Genomic DNA, 21427 nt, shown 5'->3' with positions numbered 1-21427 from the left:
GTGGGATCAGAGAGCGGCATGTGATTTTTTTGTTTTGTTTTGTTTAACAATGATGGGGTTTTATTGGTTTTATTTTGTGTTTTGTTCTTTTTTTTAACTAACTGTGGTAGAAAAGTCAGATGCAAAATTTAACACTTGTAACTAAAATGAAAACAAAAATATATATAACCCTGAAAATCCTCCCTTCCCTTCCTGCATAAAGCAAAACCAGCTACCATGGGGAGATCAATTTAAAATGTGATTTATTTCATTTTTTTTCCCTTCAATCAATACAAACAAACATGTCCAGATATGCAGGGTGATCGGATTTATAGCTTTAGCTCCCATTTTATGCATTTTTCTGCATTTATAAATTTTTTTTATTCTTTTGTTTTGTGTCTTTCCCCCAAAGCTAATGCCATAAGCAAAAGTAAATCTAACTAATTTACTCGGTGCAGGGAAGGTTATAAAAATTAGTCAGAAAACAGAAGATTTTTCCTATCGCAAGACAGCAGCTTCAACTGTGACTTGGAAAGACCATGTTCTCTCCAGCTCGAGAATGAATGTAGTAACTGTGGTGTGTTAGTTCTGGCTTTCAAATGAAATACAGATCGCAGATTGTGCCTAATTGTACATGGTGATTTTATGATATCCCTGGCTACTGAGCCAAGACACTGATGTCAGATGCAAGTATACTAGCTATTGTTAAATTCATCTACTGCATGGTATGCTTGGTTTCCTTTTTCTCTTCCCTTGCTTCCAAACTGTTGTGTCTTGGGTCATTACCTAAAGTTCATTTCAGTAAACTACCGTCCAACATCATTAAATCTCACCATTATAGTGCATGACGTATTAGTGCCATATTGTCCTTGATCACAGAAAGCTCAATCCAACTCCCTTTGAAGTCAATGGGCTCATTTCTATATCATTTCAATGGGAATGGAATGGTTTTGTCAGGGGGAATAAGGAGGGTTCCTCGCCTTCAATGAAATAAAAAAAGTTTCTTCTTCCAGATCCACAATGGTTCTGGGAGTGGATTACACTTTCGGAGATGTGCTGGTGTGCAGCACCTGTGAAGATCCTCCAACATGGTTCCATGTTGTGGTCACTTGTGGCTACCCCTGGGCCATCCTCAGGAGGTTCGTATGAACAGCCGGAGCAAAACCAAAACACATAACATAACTTCAGGATAACCCCTGAAGCATTTGGGGATGAAGGAGTGATGCTACAGACAATAGCCACACCACCTGGATGATGATCTTCCTTGCTTCTGGACAGCCTTCTCTTGAAGTAAGCAAACGGCAGTGTTTTCCCAAGCTCTGCCACTTGTGACATAAAACTGAGATGCTGCTCATAGTAGACTGTTGAGGCAAACATCACTGCTTGGTTTACATACAGAAGCATGGGGTCCAGGGTACATGGTGGCAGCGAACAGGGAAACATGTAACGAGGGCTCACTGGGTTTCAACAGACTTCAAATGCGGTGCTCAAATCATCTATTCCTGAAATTTTATACAGATAAACCAGTAACCAAAATTAAAGACAGCCCTACTGTCAACCTAGCATCTTTGCTTTTCAGTTGAATCACTTTCTCCCACTCTTTCTGGCTTTGAATATTTATTTTATAAGGTTTTCAGGGCATTCAGCATGGGCCAGATTCTATTCCACGTATTAGGTGTTCCACTTGACTTAAGCACCTATGTGCCATTTTATTTCTATCCTGCTCATGTCCTTAAAAAAACGTTAATTCAAAAGATGGCTGGGGTCCTTCTTGTCTTTTGCGGCACAATCTTATGGGCCAAATGATGGTGTGTTAACAAAAGTTGATGAATGGATGGATTTAAAGGCACGTGAGCAGGATGGAGTAGAATCACAAGTAGGTGTGTAAGTCCACTTATAGGAAGAATAGAATCTGGCCCTATGTCTTCCTAAAGGGCAGCTTACAATACATTTGTTCATATTAAATATTCCAAAAGATGTAATCTTGACAGAGAGGCTCTTATGGAAAAAAGGGATATTTCAAAGGCTAGAGTATACTGACATGTGGCAAACGCTAGGACATAGGATGATCATAGACTACTGAATCAGTAAGTCCAGGTTGTAGTGTTGTGTTTTTATCCAAGTGGGAAAGTAGGGGCATTCCTCTGGCATCTGGAATCGCCAAGGAGAGAATTAATGCCAACATCCAATGCTGGTTGTGCAAATGCTTAGCCCTTTGAAGCTTCTCTCGAGGGATGGGGACAGCATAAATTGGCTTCACCTTGTTCAGGAAGCCTGGTAAGACCAAGACCCTGTGACTTTATTATGTGAAAGCACTGATCTGAGGGACACAGGCTTATTGTAGGACAAAGAAGTGACAGAATTGTGTACTTTACCCCATGATTTTATGAAGAATAATGGAGGTGGGTAACAGCAGATAAGATGGGTATGCATGTAAACTGTTTACTGCTCATTAAAATGCTTTCCTAAGATAAACTTTTGCTTTTACTTTCCTTTTCGCTCATGAATACCTTATTTTGTGAAAGCTGTCTGGTCATGGATTTACTGCCATTGTCCCAGAGAGACACATGAATGGCAGGTCCTGACAAACTCAGACCTGCTGGATAATCACAGTGAACTACAAGGGGACTTAACTCAAGGGCAGGGGGCTAGACTCGATGATCTTCCGAGGTCTCTTCCAGCCCTAATGTCTATGAAATCTATGAAGGTCCCAGTCAGGTGGGGGAGAGTGCGTGTTCCTGCCCCAAGAAGAGGCATGGCTAGAGGCCTAAACCCTGAGTGAGATGCCCCTGACGAACCTACGAAAGGGTTAGAAGTGTAGTTAACTTAAGAACTGTTATAGTCACCTTGCAGAAAATGAAATTAAATAAAATCCAACATGAGAGAAGGTATCTCAACCTGACTCCAGGCATTTGGAAGGAGCTTAACACACTTTAGAGGTGCTGCAATAAAAATAAGACTAAATTCCAAGCGCCCTGAATCCACAAAATGAATGGCAGAGCTTCCATTGACTTGGACGGAAACAAGGTTGGGGCTTGAGTTATTTGGCTGTTAGCTCTCCAGCATTATTGAAAGAAGGCCTTTTTTATCTAACATTTTATTAATGCATCAACCAGGACTTGGTTTAATCTTTAAAACAAACATCAATGCTGAGACTATATCACTTGTTTGGATATATGCTCTGTGTTACATTTATTCCCGGACAGGCAAATTACAATGAAAATAATCATTGTTGGAATACTGATGCGATGTGAACTAATGTAGGGATATTTATTCACTGGAATGCAATTACCAGCAATACTCCATTTTCTGAACAGTGTGAGTGTAATCCAATTTAGGCTTTTTTAACCCCTGGTGATTTTGTTTCATTTTACATTGTGATAGGTTGGAAAGTGCCATGATTGCTGGGGGCACAGAAAGGGAGAATAAGGGGAAATAACACTACATGTAACCTGAGATCTTAATGACTTTACTCCATCTACATATCCAGGGGGCTGTTCGTCATGATTACGCTGTTAATTGAATTAAAAAAACAGAAGAGATCCTATGCTCATTTTGTATCTATGTCATTCATTTTCTGATGAACGCTTAGTCTCCAGCCTAAAAAAATAATCAGATATGGCCTTAGGCTAAAGGTATCAGTTGGGCCACAGACTGCCTGCAACAGAGACAAAGTTGATTGAGACACAGTATCAAGTGGCAAAGAGAATAAGGGATGCATGATGTGAATTGTGCAACAGGCGTGTGCTGCAGCAGTGTCCTGGCAGAGTGGTGGCAGCAATGTTTTGTGGAGAGAGAATAGCTTCTCTCCTTCAGAGATGGAGGGATCACGGAAGGAGACAGTTTCTTTTAGAGCTAAAAACTAAGGTCAGGTTCTGGTATATTCATTGATGGTGTATAATATCTTGCTTCACCAGAACGTCTGTTGAAACAAACATGGCCACTTAATGGAACGAGGCATCACTTGGCATGAGAAAGAGGATATATGTGTGCAAAAGAGGTGTTTTCAATCATTCAGGGACACATCATAAGCATGCAAAGGGGGCAGATTCTAATTGTGCAAAGGCCAGGAAAGTCACAATTGTAGTTCTCCAACCTCCAATGGCAAACTTTGTCATGAGCTGAAGATAAGGATAGCTTCCCAAGTAGTGCACACTCACAGGTAGCCACAATGGATGGGGTGGGGAATAGCAAAGGAAGGAGGGTGTCCAGATTATTGTATCTCACCTCTCCATGAGATAAGGTGGCCAAGCACAGAGAAATGTATATGCCACACCCAAGCTCTTGGAAGCATATTATCAATGCTGAGTAGTGTTTTACCAGGCCTCAAACTAGTAATTAGGTGTGTAAGAAAAAATATAATAAGCTATTTTTGTGTGCCCTCTAAACTGACACTTGAATAGGCAATCGGGATACCAGCCCCTAGTTACACTATCAGTGTCAAGACCTAAGAAGTTTATAGTCCAAGAGTGTGCACACAGGTAGACACCTGGCCCTGCACAGACCTCCACTGACATCCCTAAGTTTCTACCTATATGGTTGTCTTGGAAGGCTACTTAGCATGGAGGCATTAAGCAGCAGAGGGGGAAGAGGGAGGCACAACAATACCTATGCTAATATGTCTGCTCAGTGACCCAGATTTGGAAAATGTAAAACTTCAGGCTCTGAACATAAACAAGCATAGTGGTTTTCTTTTTTGCATGATTGGTTGTGTGTGAAGCAAAGGGCATGTTCCTAATGTTTGCAAGAGAAATTATGTACTTCACAGATGCTCTGACTAGGACACTGGGTAGCATGAAGCTGTAACTCCATGGTTTTTTGGGCCTGTTAAGCATGTTCTTGAATTAACTTCCCACTAGGGCCATTTTAACACCTTTCTATGAAGCATTTGTAGCCAGTTATGGTCAGAGCAAAGATACAACCCCCAATGGACCAGTTAGTATCATTTTTTGCCACTGGGACTTTTTTGAGACATTATTATTATTATTATTATTATTAATGATTTGCATTGCCATAATAGCTAGAGGTTTCTGCCATGCTAAGCTCACTAGAAGACAAAAGATAAATGGTAGGGTTGTGTGAAATGGCACTGTTCTGTTTTGACTTGAGTTTCGAGGTTTCGACGGAACAGTGTTTTGTTTTGAATTTCATTTTAGTTTGAAACAGTTGTTTCGTTTTGCTTCGTTGAAACAGTGAGGCTGTTTCAATGCTGTTTCGACATTTCGCCCATTTGCTATAATGGGGAAGCTCAAAACAGCCTTTCTCATCTGGCAGGCAGATTGGGGCCCAAACCTGGGAGGGCTGTGCTGGCTGTGCCAGTCCTCCTGGGCTGAGGACCCTGATCTGCCTGCCAGATGAGGAAGGGAAGCCAGTGCTGCTGCCTGGGACTGAGGAAGGCAACTGAGCCCAATTGCTCAGTTCTGCTCCCCAGCGTTAGATCGAGCTGGGGATGGGAAGTCAGCCCAGCTGGGCTGAGTTCCCATCCTCAGCGCTAGATCAGGCTGGGGAAATGAACTCAGCCCAGCCGGGCTGAGTTCCCCTCCCTAGTATGACCATCGGGCTGGGCTTGGGAATTCAGCCCAGCTAGGCTGAGTTCCCTTCCCCAGCCCGATCGTAAGGCTGGGGAGAGAACCTGAGTGATCCAGCTCAGTTCCCTTCTCCAGCCCAACTGCAGTGCTCTGATTCCCCTGCACTGTGATCAGCTTCCCACAACCCAGCTGTGGGCGGAGGGGAGCGCCAGGTCTGCGTTCCCCACCTGGCTGAGCCTGGAGCCACTGGGAACGCAGCCCTGGTTCCCCTCTGTCTCCCACCACGTGGCTGCCGGCTGCTTCAAAACTTGAAATGTTTCGAAGCTTTTGAAATGTTTTGACTAGCCTTGTTTTGTTTCGAGGCTGTTTTGAAGCCCTTGGTTTCATTTTAATTTCACTGTTTCGAGCTTGAAATGAGTTGAAATTGTGTTGAAACAAAATGGCTGGTGAAATTTCGCACAGCCCTAATAAACGGTGGGAATTGGAAACTAATAACGCGACTGTGATCCATGTTAGCAGCAGTCACAAGTACTTGGTTCCACTAAGAGTTCAGCCTGCAGAGGACTTGCAGAATCAAGCCCTCTATACTGGTAACAGCCAATCAGCAACATGAGTCAGAGGAAAATGCAGACTGCAGCTTTTAGACTTTTAAGTCCCTGCTGACGTGTTTGCTTTTTACTTTTTAATATAATTTGTCTTGTGAGTTGGCATATGGGTTTGCTTTTTTTGTTGTTGTTGCTGGGGTTTTTTGATCCAGCCATTTACTGTAAGTGCTTGTGGGGCCCTTGACAGAAAGCAACTTGGGCTCATGTCATGAGCTAGCAAAGAGAAAAGAGACTGTTATATCAGACCTTACTTAAGTCCAATTGGATTTAAATTACATACCACCAGGGGCTTTGTTCAAGACATCTGGAACAGCAGAAACACCTGTGGAGCAGAATTTCAAGATGACAAATTTTCTCTCTCCCTAGGCAAGCTATTTATTTCTCTTGTCTACGGTTTCACTCCATGGAGTTCAGGGGAGTTAATGCTGATCTACACTGGGGTGACTGAGAAAAGAATGAGACATTTTCTTTTCTTGAGCTAAAAACAAATACACAGCACAAGCCTGCAAAACCAAGCTGAACACGTGCTAATCGAGCACATTTTCTTCAAAGTGTGATCCTATGAACAGCAGTCCCATTAAACAAACTTTTTGTCTCTGAACACACCAAAGCATCTATACTCCCTGCCGAGAGCTGGACCCCTCTCTGTAATGATGTTTCCTGGACTCTTGAGAGGCAGAGTCCAGTGTTAAATAGCAAAAGCCAGTGTTGATTTTATGTCAATTCACGCAAACTTCAAAATGAAGCAGCCTAAAGAAAAATGCCTCTCTTCACTGATGCTAGAGAGCTATTGTTCTTGCAAATCAGTGGTATGGATTTTGCATCGTGACAGTTAAATGCAGATATTTTGAGATGAGCCTGTTGACTGCTAACACAAGGTCCAGGATAAAGGCTGTAGTGGAGAGATAACTGCCTCGAGCGCCTGGGTACAAACTGAATGCATTAGGTCAGGATTGTTCTGGTTTTACTTGTTTATACAGTGCCAAGCATAAGAAGGTGTTGTTCTTGATTGCATGGGACTTAGTACACAAGGTAGCAACTGATTTGATATCTATCCCCTGTCCAATTGCGGTGAATAGAGAGTAGGACAACAGGCTCGTAGCCTGCTAAAAGCAGTATGTGTAATGAATTGGCTTTGCAGGATTATCAGTGGAAGGTCCCAAACCAGAACAGCACAGTGCTTCCAACTGAAGACTTCATATATTCTGTGGAACTTAAGGAGATAAAATGCATGTCATATATAGGAAAGAGCAATTCAGCAGGTTTTTATCTTTCTCTCTTCAGAAAGGCCATGCTGTTACACAGCTCCAACTAGCTGAAGTGCTTGGAAGACAAACTGAAAAGATACCTCCTCAGAATTACACGTCCCTCGCAGGTCTGTCTGTAGGTTCCCAATAATATCAACAGGAGCTTCACATGGTCATCCAAAGGCTAAATGCATATAGCTTAACAAGAGGCTCAGCTGAGTTGGAATCTGAGATATTTCCTGTGTCTCCAGTTTCAGCTGCTGGGGTCACACTTACTCCATGAATTATTTCTTAAATAAGAGTGTGGTTACTCAAATAGTGAACTGGCAACACTTATGGCCCAACCTGACCTTGATGAAACTCCAGGAGCAGCAAAGGCTAATGGTGGTAACCTGATCTTGCACAGGAGAATGTCTGTCTCACTCGGGTCCTTATGATAAAATGGCTCTATGGCATAAATGGAAATGGCACTCGTTGCTTCTTTCTTGACTTTGTCTATCTCTTTTGCACAAATATCTTTGACAGGCTGTATATGAAAAGAAAATCGTATGTAACTGCATAGCACAGAAGACCAAATGCTGACCTATGCAGGTCTAGGGAGGTGATGCTTCCCCTCTATGCAGCACTGGTAAGGCTGCAGTTGGAGTACCGCATTCAGTTTTGAGCACCACACTTCAAGAGGGATGTGGAAAACCAAGAGGGTCCAGATGGTTAGGGGCCTGCAGGTAAGGTCCTACAAGGAGAGATTGAGGGACCTGGATCTCTTTAGCCTTCGCAAGAGAAGGCTGAGAGGGGATCTAGTGGCTGTCTACAAATTTGTCAAGGGGGACAGCAAGAAATAGGAGATGCTCTGTTTACCAGGGCACCCCTTGGAGTTACTAGAAACAACAGCCACAAGCTGACAGAGAGCAGATTTAAATTAGACATCAGGAAGAACTTCTTTATGGTGAGAGTTACCATAATCTGGAATAGGTTTCCAAGGGAGGTTTTTCCCGGCACTTCCTGTTACGCAAATCACCTTGCGATCACGGCTACACCACTCCAACCCAGAGGTATAAGAAATTATTTTGGCACCCTGGGCAGGGAAGGGGGAGGAGGGGTTGTGTGGGGAGAGGGGGCAGAGCATTGGAGAGTCTCGTCTTCCCCTTGGGACTGCCACTGCTGCTGGAGCCAGCTCTGTCCTCCCTGCCTGGCTGCTGAGACCAGCTCGCTGCACTGTGCCCTCTAAATCAGCACCCGGGGCTGGTGCCCCTCCTACTCCCACCCCGGTTAAGCTACTGCTCCAACCGTACTAATAATAAAATAAGCAACATATCTAAGAATTAAAATAAAGCTCCTGTACCACCTCCCCCCTCACCCCCCACGCCCCCCCCCCAACCTCCTTAAAGCCATTAGAAAATGAACTCTCTCAAACTCTCTCCTTTTGGCCATTGTTATCCCAGACAGGGGGCAAAAACAGAAATATCAAATACAACATGGCTTCAAAGTTTTGAAGACCTGCAGTCACAGTGTAATTTGCTGTGATGTATTCCAGTTCCTAGGACTAAACGCAGGAACTAAACTTCTCTTTTGGGATGGGTTCTGGAGCCAAAGATGCACATTTGGCACCCCATCAAAACTCTAAAGTTTGCAGTCCAAGCAAATTTTGCAGCTGGACAAGCCAAGTGCCCTAAAGAGATTTAAATGGGCATGTGTGACTAAAAGGAGACTGTAGAGAAAGAGGTGACCAGGTAGAAGGGAAACGGAAGACAAATACAGTAGCAGCGCTTCAGAGTGTCCATGGAGGGGACAAGGAAGCTGGAAGAAGGGAAGAAGTTTTGCACATTATTCACAGTTTGATGGTAAGCGCTTTCATGGACCTGCCGCATGTTCAGGTAAATCAAAACTGCATAATGAAATGGAACACAGAATAAAAGCAATTTCATTACAGTGCTGTGTCCTGGACTGTCTTTGGAGGGAAAATACACTAGTTAGTTATTATCCCTTACATAGATGTATATTGACAACATTTTATAGAAGCAGGACATTGGCTGCTGTGTTTCCTCTGCTTTAACTGTGGCAGGCTAGGGTGTTAGGTCTGTGTTGTGTCAGGGTTGAGGGTAGTCTTACGTAGAGTTTAGATTATGGTTGTATAGGGTGGTTTGGATAGGGGTGATCCTGCCTCAGGCAGGGAGTTGGACTAGATCCGTCTTTCTCACCCCATAGGTCATGACCCAAAAGCGGGTCACAAGAATATATAAAAGGCTTGCGAACAGACTTTCAAAATGGATCAACAAACTTTAAAAATGGGCTCTCCTTTAAAGGAGAAAAACGTACAAACCATGGGTTTTGCTTTGCAGGCTGACAGAGTTCAAGCCTGCAAGGGTCTGCTTGGGGCCCCCCATGCCCCACACATCCACTCCCTGCCCCACACACTGAGGGCTGGGGCACCAGCAAAGCCAAGGGGCTGTTTTCTTCTTAAACTATTTCCCCAGTCGGGACTGGCCATTGCTGTTTAGAAATGGGTCCTCGTGCAAAAAAGGTTGAGAACCACTGGACTAGATGACCTCTGGAGGTCCCTTCCAGCTCTACTTCTCTACTACTCTATGACTTAGATCAAATGTGAGGCCTAGCAGCTGGTGTCAGGGTGCCTTTTTACACATGTAAGCACCTCAGCGCCGAGCGCTTTGAAAAGTGCCTGGTGCTGCACCACTTGCAGTTGTATAAGCAGCAGAATGCACGTAATTGCTGAGAAAATGGCAGCAGCGTGCTTGTGAACGAAAACACGTAGAAGGCGCTTTAGTTCAAAAGTGCACCCACATCATTTTCTGCATGCTGGTGTGCATTTCTCTGCTTATACAACTGAACGCGGCACAGCACAGCGTGTGTCAGCTCACTTGCAGAGCACACTTGATTAACTGAGTCTGCTCTGAAGTGGGGTCTCCTGGTTTTCCCAGTTCCTGATGCACACCCCTTATATACTTATAGGCTGCCACCAAGTCACTCCTGAGCCTTTGCTTGTCCAGGCTGAAGAGTCCCATGCCTCTCAGCCTCTCCTCATAAGGCCTGCTCTCTTGACCGCTAATCATGTGCATGGCTCTCCTCTGGACTCTTTCAAGCTTCTCCACGTCCTTTCTAAAGTGTAGAGGTCAAAATTGAATGCCATACTCCAGCTGTGGCCTCACCAAGGCCAGATAAAGTAGGAGGATAGCTTCTTGGGTCTTGCTTGAGATGCATTGATAGATGCAAGCCAGAGTTTTATTTGCTTTGCCAGCTGCAGCATCACGTTGGTGGTTCATGTTCATCTTATGATAGATCATGACCCCCAAGTCTCTCAGTCATGGTGCTAGTGAGTGTAACACTGCCAGGCCTATAAGTATGATGTGTGTTTTTTCTCCCAAGGTGGAGCACCTTGCATTTCTCCATGTTGAATGTCATCAGGTTTTGATTTGTCCAATTTGCGAGCCTCTCCAGGTTGGCCTGAATTGCCAGCCTATCCTCTAGTGTGACTGTACTTCCCCTTAATTTGGGGTCATCTGTGAACTCAGCCAATCCGCTTCTGACACCCAAATCCAGATCGTTAATAAATATATTAAAAAGTAGTGGTCCAAGTACTGAGCCCTGGGGGATGCCACTGGTTACAATGCACCATGTTGACTCAGTTCCATCAACTACCACTCTCTCGGTCTGACCACAGAGCCAGTTCCCCAGCCATCAGACCATAAGGCTGTCGAGGCCGCAGTTCCCCAATTTTACCATAAGGACGTCATAGGAGACCAAATCAAAGGCTTTCTTGAAATCTAAATATATGACATCTACCTCTTCTCCTTTGTCCAGGTGATACATATCCTGTCCATAGAAGGAAATGAGGTTGGTCAGGCAAGACCTACCCACAATGAAGCCATGTTGGCTATCTCAGAATGTCACCTTCTGTTAGCCTGTTGATGGGCTTCTTTGATGATTTTTTCCAAGATCTTTCCAGGGATTGAGGTCAAACTGATTGGCCTGTAGTTTCCTGGATCTTCCTTCCTTCCTTTCTTGAAGATAAGCACCACATTGATCCTCTTCCAAAGTCTCTCAAGCACCACAAATTCTCAAATACCCTTGCCATTGGTTGTGCTATGATGTCAGCCTACTCTTTTAGCACTCTTGGGTGCATTCCATCCGGGCCAGCTGACTTGTGGCTGTCCAGCCTCCCAAACTTTTCCCTCAAAAGATCTTCGCCAATTATAGGCCTATGTTCACTCCTACCCTAGTAATCCTGCATCCTGTCAGGCAGGGTGATCCTCTTCGGGTGGTGAAAAACCTACACAAGCTAATCATTGAGGAGATTAACTTTTTCCTGGGTGTCGGTTGTCAGCTGTCCCATTTGGTTCAGCAAGGGTCCGACGTAGCCCTTGTTTTTTTCCCGACATCCCACATATTTGAAGAAGGACTTTTTATTGTCTTTGATTCCCGTAGCTAGTTTGAGTTCGGTTTCAGCCTTGGCTTTTCTGATCTGCTCCCTACAGCTGTGGGCCAGTGCTGCATAATCTTCCTGCATAAAACTTACAACATCTGCATGTTTTAAAACATAAAACAGCTGCATAAAACATCTATTTAACCATTGATTCACCCTTTATCAGTGGAAATAGAATACAAATTGTGACTAGTACACCCAGTTCCAAAGAAGAGCAGCTCTATCAGGCCCAAATGTTTTCCTCCACCATAGACAACATGCAAAGGAACACCCTAGTACAACCGCTCAGCAGTTCTTTATCACCACATTCCTCAGCTTCCCCACGCATTGCTATCAGAGCAGCATTTTTTCTGAGTCCTTCCCTACATTATTAGGCACTGACTTTGCTGCGAGGGAGGCAAGAACATACTTTGGCCCTCATCCTGCAATGTGAACCTTACTGATAGAGCCCTAGGCACAGCAACAGCAGTGGTACTCCATGGCTTCTGGGATTCAGACTAGGTACAAGGGGCTCTTGCTTAACATGATCGAATGGGGGAGTTTGGGGAGGTGGGGGAGGAAGGGTCTATCATCACCCTTAGATGTGTCCTGCCCACTGCCCAGCAATTCTGTCCCCCAACTCAATCTGTCCTGTCCCCACCAGCCCCATATCAATTCTAGGCTTGCAGTTGTTCTGCTGTTCCAGCTCCACAGGAATACTATATTCCAACATCCCCTCAATTCTGCATGCACCCCAGAGCTTCACTTCTGCCCCTCAGATTCATCACCCCTTTGCTTGACTTCTGCATCTGAAAAAGAATGTACTTCCTTATTACCAAGTTCTCTTCTTGAAAAGGACCCTTTTTTATTAGATCGTTTTCCAGACAGTACATGTCTTCCTTAATAGACCATTACTGGTGATACAGAAATCTGCTGCATACTGGAAACATGGGAACAGTGTAAAGCAAAATGAAGCTACTATCAAAATAAATGACACAGAGACTTCTGTACTGATTACAGCAAGTAACATAGAACTGAGTTCATTTAAAAGCTGTTAAAACATTTTTGCAAGGGGCTGCCTGCTATTGCAAGGGCCAGTTTCAAAGATCTGGGTGTTCCCCTTCAAATTAACACATGCACAGGCTTGAGATCTTATCCTGATGCCTGGTAAATCTAAAAACCTTTCATGGGCATCCTTACCAGGCAAAAAAAACCCTCTTTTCTTACAAGCACAAAGCCTGGCCATAAAGCAAAGAAACTAGGTCTTGGGGAAAGAGGAACTAATTTGGGAACCCCCATAAATACCAATCATCTGTATACTTGCCACTCTTTCAGACATATAGGGCACATCTACACAAGATGCTATGTCACCGTAGCTCATTGGTATGGCAATGCAGCATCAGCAGGCATAATCTGTGACACCGATGCTACTGGGCAGTAGCAATGAGCTACTACACAATAGCTCATTGCTACTGTGCAGTAGGGTCGGAAACGATCCATGCGCTGCCAGGACTGCACAGTAGCAGCAGTTACTGCACAGTCATTTAGTTACTTGCTTTACCTAAAGCAAGTAACTAAATGACTGCACAGCAAGAACTGCACAGTCGGGCACATGTATAGATGCACCCACAGTCTTCAATATCCCCACAGCATCCCTGTGACATTATCCCCCCTTCCTCATTTTACAGATGAGGAATTGTGGCTACCGTCTCAACCAGTTGCCTTTGACTCCCTCTCCGGAACAAGCAGGGCCCCATTTACAGCTGGGGACAGCTTGTGGCACAAACCCAGAGCAAGACTTGAACTCTTGGCTGTGGTGCCATAGCAAGCTGTCACACTTGCTCTACCAGTGCACTTATTCAGGGGGAGGGCTACCAAAATGTCACCTGAAAACTGGAGACAGCTTTGACCAGAAGCAGCAGTTTCCTGCTTCAGTGGCTGCAGATCCAAGGCCCATGCTGGAAATTTTTTGGTCCAATGTCATTGACACTGGGCAGCTTTATACCAATTGGGGCTCTGGCCATCTGTGCATCTGACTTTCCTTCTGCACCATAGCATTGAATGAAAATGATAAAAAAATGAGCATTAATAATTGGGAGTGAAAGGTCTGATATTCTGGTGAGGAAGCCAGCACATCCCAATAATTATTTAAAATTCCATTTCTCAAAACAAGGTAGGGAGGGTTAATTAAGATCATAAGCTTGGGGACTAGGGAGACCTTTGGGGAAAATCCTGTAGACAAGCAGCAAAGCGTGCCCTCATTTGAATTTTCCTATTAGGTTTCCTGCAGAGATCTCGGACGCAGCCTGGAACTTTGTTTTGGTTTCATATTTGCAAACACAAGGCAGCTCTGTTACATTAGCATGTGATGCTGCTGCATGTGTCTTAAACTATCCAGCTGGTGATTATTTGTGACAGACAAGCAAATAATTTTTTTCTTCTTGGTAAGAAGAACCAAGATTTCCTCGCTGAGTTATACCCAATCAACTCCTGTTTTCAGCAGTAACCTAGAGCACTGCATATCACGGCTTTTAGCCAAAGTGTTTGGGACCATCATCCTAGGACTGAGCCGCGTGCTTTTATAATTTGCCTTGCCTCCAAACGGCTGTGATTAGGTCCCTATCCAAACTCATGAAACACAACAGAAGGACTCCTATTAATGTCCAAGGGCTTTGATTCAGGCCTATGATATTTCCTTCATACTGGCTGCATCTACATGTGCAATTAATACACAGGAAGTTTACTGAACAGTAAAATAAAGCACAGTAAGATGTGGCTGGGAACACATCTACACATGCGCCCTGTCAGGCACAGATTTGCACCCAACGGGAACAGCCTGGACCAAGGTTGCTCCTACCTTGCTCTGCCCTCCTTCAGCAGCCAGCGAGAGCTCCAGGCCCCGCTTGGCGCCATCCCAGGGGCTGGCAGGGTGTACAGAGGCTGGTCCCGATGTTCGTGGGGTTGGCAGAGCTGTGCTGGCGGCAGGGGCAGCTCTCTCCCAGCCTCATGCATGTTGGGATGGGTCCTGATGTACAAAGGCCTGGGAAAAAGCTACCCCTGCAGCCAGCACCGCTCTCCTAGCCCTGTGCAGGCACTTAGTGTGGAAATGAGTGTCTGTCTGCTGTGAAATTGCCCTTGGAATAGCTTATTCACAAGCCCAAACCTGGTAATGCAGTGGATTCCTTTATAGCCAACGCTCCTTCACAGCAATACCTGGTAAGAGCAACAAACCCTGACCCGCTGTGTTTCCCCTGGAAATGTTTTCTGTACCATGTATTACAAGGGTGCTCCCTATAACAGCAAGAGTCACTTAGGAGTCTCAGAATTGCAGAACACCAATATGTTACTAATGTGTCAGTTATCTTACTTTGATACGCTCTTCCTAAGACATCAGTACACAAGTGGTCTTGCATGCTGGCGTGTTCATGATTAAAAATGATCACAACAACAACCCAGATACTGCAGCAACAAGTGTGTACGCAACTCGGACCTGGAAGGTTTCTCTGTGGTGTTAGACATACAACCACATCACAGAATACCAACGTGAGATCACAGCCCAAGCAAACCACTAGAGTTTAGGCAGATGCACAAACACAGCACCAAGCAGACAACCCTTTGACAGGCTAGAGATCTAATTAGTATAATTCCATAAACAATGGTTATAGCTGCTGCTGGTCTGTCTCACTTGATCGTGTGGGTGTGTATTTGTACCGGAGAAACACAAAGAGTGTGCTTATATGGGCTGGCACTTTTGCTTCCCAGCTAGCAGCCCAGTGGGAGAGCAGTGGGGGGAAGGGAGGGGATGAAAAACCTATTTTCTTTCCTTTCCTTGGGGAGTGCAAAATAATTTTAAAAAATCCTCTGCTTGGCATCATTAGCCTCCTGCATATCTCTTCCTACTAGAAAAAAAATTTAGTACGCTGGAAAAAACAGTGCTCGACTGTTCTGACAGTACAATAACACTTAATGCCTCTGCTGTTTGGTCCAATATTGTATCACAGGCATCACCCTCTGTTGTGTTTCCCAGCATGCCCTAGCATTCCTTCAAACAAGTATTCACTTTAGCAGAAAGTCCAAGAAAAGGCTTGCTCCCTTGAGGATCAAGAAGAAAGAAACAGCTAAGAAAGGTACAGTAGCTATTAATATTAATGTTATAGGAAGGAAGGGGGGGAGAGGACACAGGAGCAGTGAAAGAACGACTACTTATGGCTTTGATGTGTTCATTTCCACAGGACCGACAGCAGCACGAAGAATACAGAATCCAGATAAAGAGGGAAATGAGGAGGTGGAGGTGAGCAGGAGACAGCTAAGAAAACTGCACAGGCAGTGGGGAATTTTTTTTTTTCCCTGCCTAGACACACACGGACAAAGAGGCAGCAACTGGGCCATCTGCATCTTATCTGAAACACAAATAAAGGACAGAGCTGAGACAAAAAGGAAATCCACCCAGGGGCTGCTTGTTTTGGCTCTCACATCAGTGATGTGCAGGTTGAATGCCTGCTGTGCGAGGAGAAGAGAGCTACTGAAGGTATTGTTGCATTTTAGGAGAAGCAACAGCTAGGGAGCATGCGAATCCTCGTGCCTGGGTTTTTCTGTCCTACTGACACAGAGAAAAGGCAACAAATTGCATCTGAATGAGGCTGCTAACAAGGAAAAATGGAAATACCTAAAGGCCTATTCTAGTTCTGCCTTTGTCTCGGGTGCTTTGTAATTACCCCATCACAATCCCACTATATTGCACTGTAGAGCTGGCTGGGAATTTTATAACTAAACTTTTTGGGGGGAAGGTGAGGCAATCAAAGCAGAAACTTTTTTCCATGAATCTACCAGTTCCTATGAAACTTTTCTTGGGAAAGGTGACTTGGGTCTAGGATAGAAGGTCTGCCCAGAAATGAGGAGACGAAAACCTCCAGTAATTACAGGCAGTTGATCATCCTAGCCACCAAGGGATTGGCTAACGGGCTTTCTCACAAGCTTTAAAGGCCTTGCTGTGGTCTCTGTATGGAATGGGAAGAGTTTTACAGGACAGGAAAACTGTATGCAACCCAGCACCACTGGATGGCACAGAGAGGATATTGTGGTTTTAAAATACGTGTATGTATGCATACAGCCGACAGCAAAACGTTCACTGGTGTAACCGAAGACAGGAACCGTCAGCCTTTATGCCACATTTATCTCGGATGCAGCTCTGCTGGCCAGAGCATAAATTTTAATCTTTCTGCTCTCAGCATCACCAGTGCCGCTGCTCTCCATTTACCCGGGCGTAACTAAAAGTCTGAGCCAAAGTCTATGGGAATGTTTCCATTTCCCTCAATTGGCTTCAGTGCAGTGCAGAAATTAGCCGTGTATCTGCTCTCTTGTATGACTTCCAGTCAGAGCAAGCTGGCTTAGCTAACTCTAACAAAGCGAGCAAGCTGCCCTCTGTTTTGCTTCATGCATCATCGACAACGTAATCTCTCTTCCATTCGAATAGCAGGACTTATATGATACTCATGTGGAAAAGTCAGAACAAACCACAAAGGATTTGCTTCCTTTTAAAAAGGCCTAGCTGATTGAAGGCATCCATGTTTCATGATATTAGAATAGTGTCATTACCTTACAATGACTTTATTTTTTTTTAGACTCACCATCTCAGAGACTTGTAGACAGAGGGACAAAAATGGTTATGCCTATGTAACAGAGATTCTTAAGCCAAAGTCCATTTATCCCAAAATGGCTACAGATGATTTATTGGGCAAGAAACTAGAGACAAAAAGCAGTGTAAGCAAGCCAGTTACCCGCACTGCAAACAGGAGAAATGTTAGATCCTGAACAGAAATCGGCTAGCAGCCTGCTGAGGTAATCTCTGCATCATCTGCTTCAAACTAATACATTGTAATCCCCAGTATTACAAGAGGAAGATAAGACTTAAAAAAAAAAGAAAAAAGAAGAAGACAGAGAGGATGCTGGATCTCTGCTTCTTATGGCATTCACAGTGCTACAGTCTGCGTGCGTGTTTTGATAGGAATAATGCATATCAGTCTGGTCACAAGCAAAAAAAAAAAAAATCTAGAGCAGTGAAGAAGGATCCAGGTAGCAGAATGACTGGGTCAGCTGGAGACAGAGCTACGTTCCAGGACACGGCGTGGGGTGTGATTGGAAAGGCATACAGAGTCACTGGCAGGAGATAATAATAGATGCCCAATAAGAACCTGGAGAATCTCCAAATAAGTCAAGGAGTTCCAACTGCTGAAACTTCCTTAGCCTGACGAAGGGTTTTTGAACCATTAAGCTTGCTTAATAACTATTCTCCAACTATTTGGGTTGGTCTAATAAAAGATATCAAATTCACCCAGGGAACCTTGTCTGCCCTTGACCCCCATCCTAAACATGAACGCCACATGCCCCTGGAGGCTGGGAGGGCACAGCAAGCTACTGCAGGCAATGGTGCTGCTGTCAGCAGTGCGGGGTGGCAAGCGCCGACCAGCGGTCAGCTGCCAGCAGTGTCAGTAGCGGCCGACGGCGATCACAGACTGCCCACAAATGGCACCACAGGTGTCGGCGGCAAAGGGCGGGGGAGTTGGCGAGCAGCGACCACTTGCAGGCGGGGCTGGCAGTATTGGTGGCGCCATTTCGCAGGGGGTGCGCCGCCATGCTTGGGGTGCACATGCGCCCACGTGTACCCACTATGCATCACCACTGATCCTAAATGTCTCTATTTGTAGGTACTACTAACTGGTTGTCTTAGTTTGTGATGGTCATGTTTATTGGCTATTATATTTTTGGAGATTTGGAGCATTTCATGTAAAGAAAGGAGAGGAAGAAAGGTAAAGTAAAGGACCGTAAAAACAATAAAATAACTGTCATGTCACATAGATGTAAGCCTTTTGCAATCCTGAACCACGTCTAGTGGCCATGTCACACAGTCCCTGTACGAGCACTCCTGTGTGTCACACTTATTGGCTTGTTTGGAATCAGTGCCCTTGTTCTTGTCCTCTAGCTGTACATCTGCATGTCTCATGAAGCCACCTGACATCTTTGTACATCTTCTGATGCAACAAAACTCTCAAGGCTGGTCAAGAGCTTTGTCCCTTTCACAGAGAAGCAATGCAAAACAGGATAAGCCCCCAGCTGCCTATGTGAGTGCTGGCTTTGAAGGAGCTCCCTTCAGGACTCCAATGCCACAGAGCAATTGAGAGGGTTGATGGTTTTTTTCCCCAACAGGTATTCCACTTGTGAGAATTAAATCAAATTATCCCCCACACACCTTGGCATGTGGGGCTACTCATTCCCCCCACCCCCAAGAGTATGCATTAAAAAGGTACCACATAAAGTATAATTTAGAGCAGCAGTAGTTTCTCCAGCCTTCTGCATGTCAGCACAAGGAACAGGCGTGGGAATAAACTACATTGCAGCCATTTTACTTGCCACAAATCATTCCTGTCAATTAGTCACCTATGGGAGCCATCTGCACGTGGTTATTGACTGTAAGCACATCACTTGCTAAGATTTGCCCTGTTCATTTATATAGGCCCGGATTTAGCAAGCCACTTCACTTGTACCAGGTGAATATTCCTCGGAGCTAGTTATGTGCTCAGAGCTAGGCACATGCTTAAATGCCTTCCTGCATTGGAGCCCATGGTTTATAAGATTCCTAACCTTGCATTTGAAATCTTCGTTCAAACGCACTTGTAGCTAAACACTGCCTGGAGAATGAGAAGAGGCTCTTTGCTTTTTAGTTCGATGCACTGAAGCCAACGTTCCTGTTCTGTCAAAGGAAAAGTAAGATACAGTATAATATGGGCACATCTCTTTTTTGTAAGAAGTCATTTGAGATCCCTGAATGTAAAACGACCGCAACTCTTTGCCATCAAAAAGCAATTAACGTAACTGATAAGTGACAGGAAATCAAAATACAGTCAGATCTAACAGCCCCCCAGTCAGTAGTGTGAATTATATGCTCACACACTTTCTGCAAGATGACTTGGTTTGTTCTCTTCCCACTGTAATGAAACATGAATTATGGTCTTGAAAGGTTCTCTCTCTCCTAGATAAGTGAAAAAGCTAATTAAAAACAAAAGCCACAGATGTAATCATTGCTTAATGCTCTAAGCATAACATGACCTAATGCTATTTTGAGTTCTGAACAAATTTCAATTAGAACTCCAGCTGGTAAATATATATGTGATGATAACAGCGCTTCTGTATTGCATAAGCACTTGTTAGCGAATACTGTTTTTATTGAGTCCATTCATAATTATGAAAAAGTTATGTTTGGACCTAAAAGACAAATAACATTATTTTGATCATTTTAAATTTCAGATAAAAAAACTGGAGTAACTTCATTCCTTTAACGCTTGATGTCAACTAATTAAATGTTTTGAGCAAGAATCACCATCGTACTGTAGCAAATTTAATGATTTATCAGGGCAGGGTAGGGACCAAATGGGATGGTAGCTTTCCACACACACTTACGATTTACCTTGCACTGGTCTGAATGACTCCACAAGGGTCAACCCCCTGATGCTGTGGGCTTTCTGTTCTTACCCCTGAACTCCCCCCCCCCCCCCCCAAATACAAAATAACAAATGAACATAGGACTAGAGGGTCTTGTAACACAGTAAGAAAACTTGATGTGATTAGTTGGCCTAATTCTAACATAATACAAGCTGTAGCACTTCTGGCTGCTTTTTGTCTGTCTGTCCGTAACGCGCTGGGCCAACTGCACATGCACCACCCGAAACCTTACTGACAGGCAGACACACAGGCGGAGGTGGTTGGGGCCAGGCTGTGCTCCCCACTGCAGGGCACGGTGGGGTGGCTGGTCGTGTGGGGGGCATGGGTTGCCGCCGCATGGGGGGCTGTGACTTACGACCATGCAGGGGGGCATGGCACATGGCCGTGTGGAGGGGTGGGGGCTGGAGTGTGGCTGTAGGGTGCTGTGCGGGGAGCGGGCAGGGGGGATGCAGGCAGTACCCACCAGCTGCAGCATGTGGCCGAAGGGTGGGGTTCGCCCCCCACGTGGCCAATCCCTACGCGGCACCCTGTGGCTGCACACCAGGCCCTGTCCCACACAGCCGTGCGCCACCCCTCCCCCTGCATGCCATATCCCCTGCGCAGCTACAAGCCATGCCCCATGGGCCATGTGGGGGCGGGGCACGTGAGAGGCGTGTCATGCGGAAGCAGGGTGCCACGTGGGGAGCGGGTGGGGGGGCGTGAGCAGTGCCCACTGGCTGTAATACATGGCCTTGGGGTGGGGCACACCCCCCACACCCACTCCCCACGCAGTACCCTGCGGCTGCATGCCGCCCCCCACATACGATATCCCCCCATGCGGCTGCGGGGGGGGCATGGTGCATGGGGATGCGGCGTGCGGGTCTTCTGGGTGCGCCCTGCATTGGTAGGGGCCATGATGTGTGGCTGCAGGGTGCCACAAGCGCAGCAGTCAGGGAGGCATGGGTAGTGCCAGCTATAGCACACAGGTATGCCCCCCCATGCCCGCTCCCCATGTGGCACCCTGTGGCTGCATACCATGCCCCCCTGCATGTCCTCTGCCACACCCTGGGGCTGCATCCCATGCCACGTGGCCACAGCCAGCAGGTGCTCCCTGCACCATGGCCACTCTCCTTGTCACATCCCATGGCCACGTGCCACCCATGCATGCCCTGCTCC

General features: G+C 45.4%; 2 long non-coding RNA genes across 3 annotated transcripts; one reads left to right on the top strand and one right to left on the bottom strand.

Moving 5' to 3' along the window:
* Positions 1 to 225: 225 nt before the first annotated feature.
* Positions 226 to 19645, bottom strand: LOC109281735 (uncharacterized). 2 transcript variants are annotated; one of them, XR_002088509.2, is made up of 2 exons: positions 19415 to 19645; positions 226 to 1481 (listed from the first exon to the last, which is right to left on the bottom strand). It is a non-coding gene; the product is annotated as an uncharacterized LOC109281735 (long non-coding RNA). The 2 variants fall into 2 exon arrangements; XR_002088510.2 differs by lacking the exon at positions 19415 to 19645 and adding an exon at positions 6393 to 6609.
* Positions 14810 to 18115, top strand: LOC132249223 (uncharacterized). Its single transcript, XR_009460628.1, has 2 exons — positions 14810 to 15903; positions 16009 to 18115. It is a non-coding gene; the product is annotated as an uncharacterized LOC132249223 (long non-coding RNA).
* Positions 19646 to 21427: the final 1782 nt, after the last annotated feature.

The sequence above is a fragment of the Alligator mississippiensis genome, chromosome 3 (assembly GCF_030867095.1).
Source record: "Alligator mississippiensis isolate rAllMis1 chromosome 3, rAllMis1, whole genome shotgun sequence".
NCBI classification, from domain to species: domain Eukaryota; kingdom Metazoa; phylum Chordata; order Crocodylia; family Alligatoridae; genus Alligator; species Alligator mississippiensis.
The sequence above is the reverse complement of the archived record's forward strand: the minus strand, read 5'-3'. Positions and strand labels throughout refer to the sequence as shown.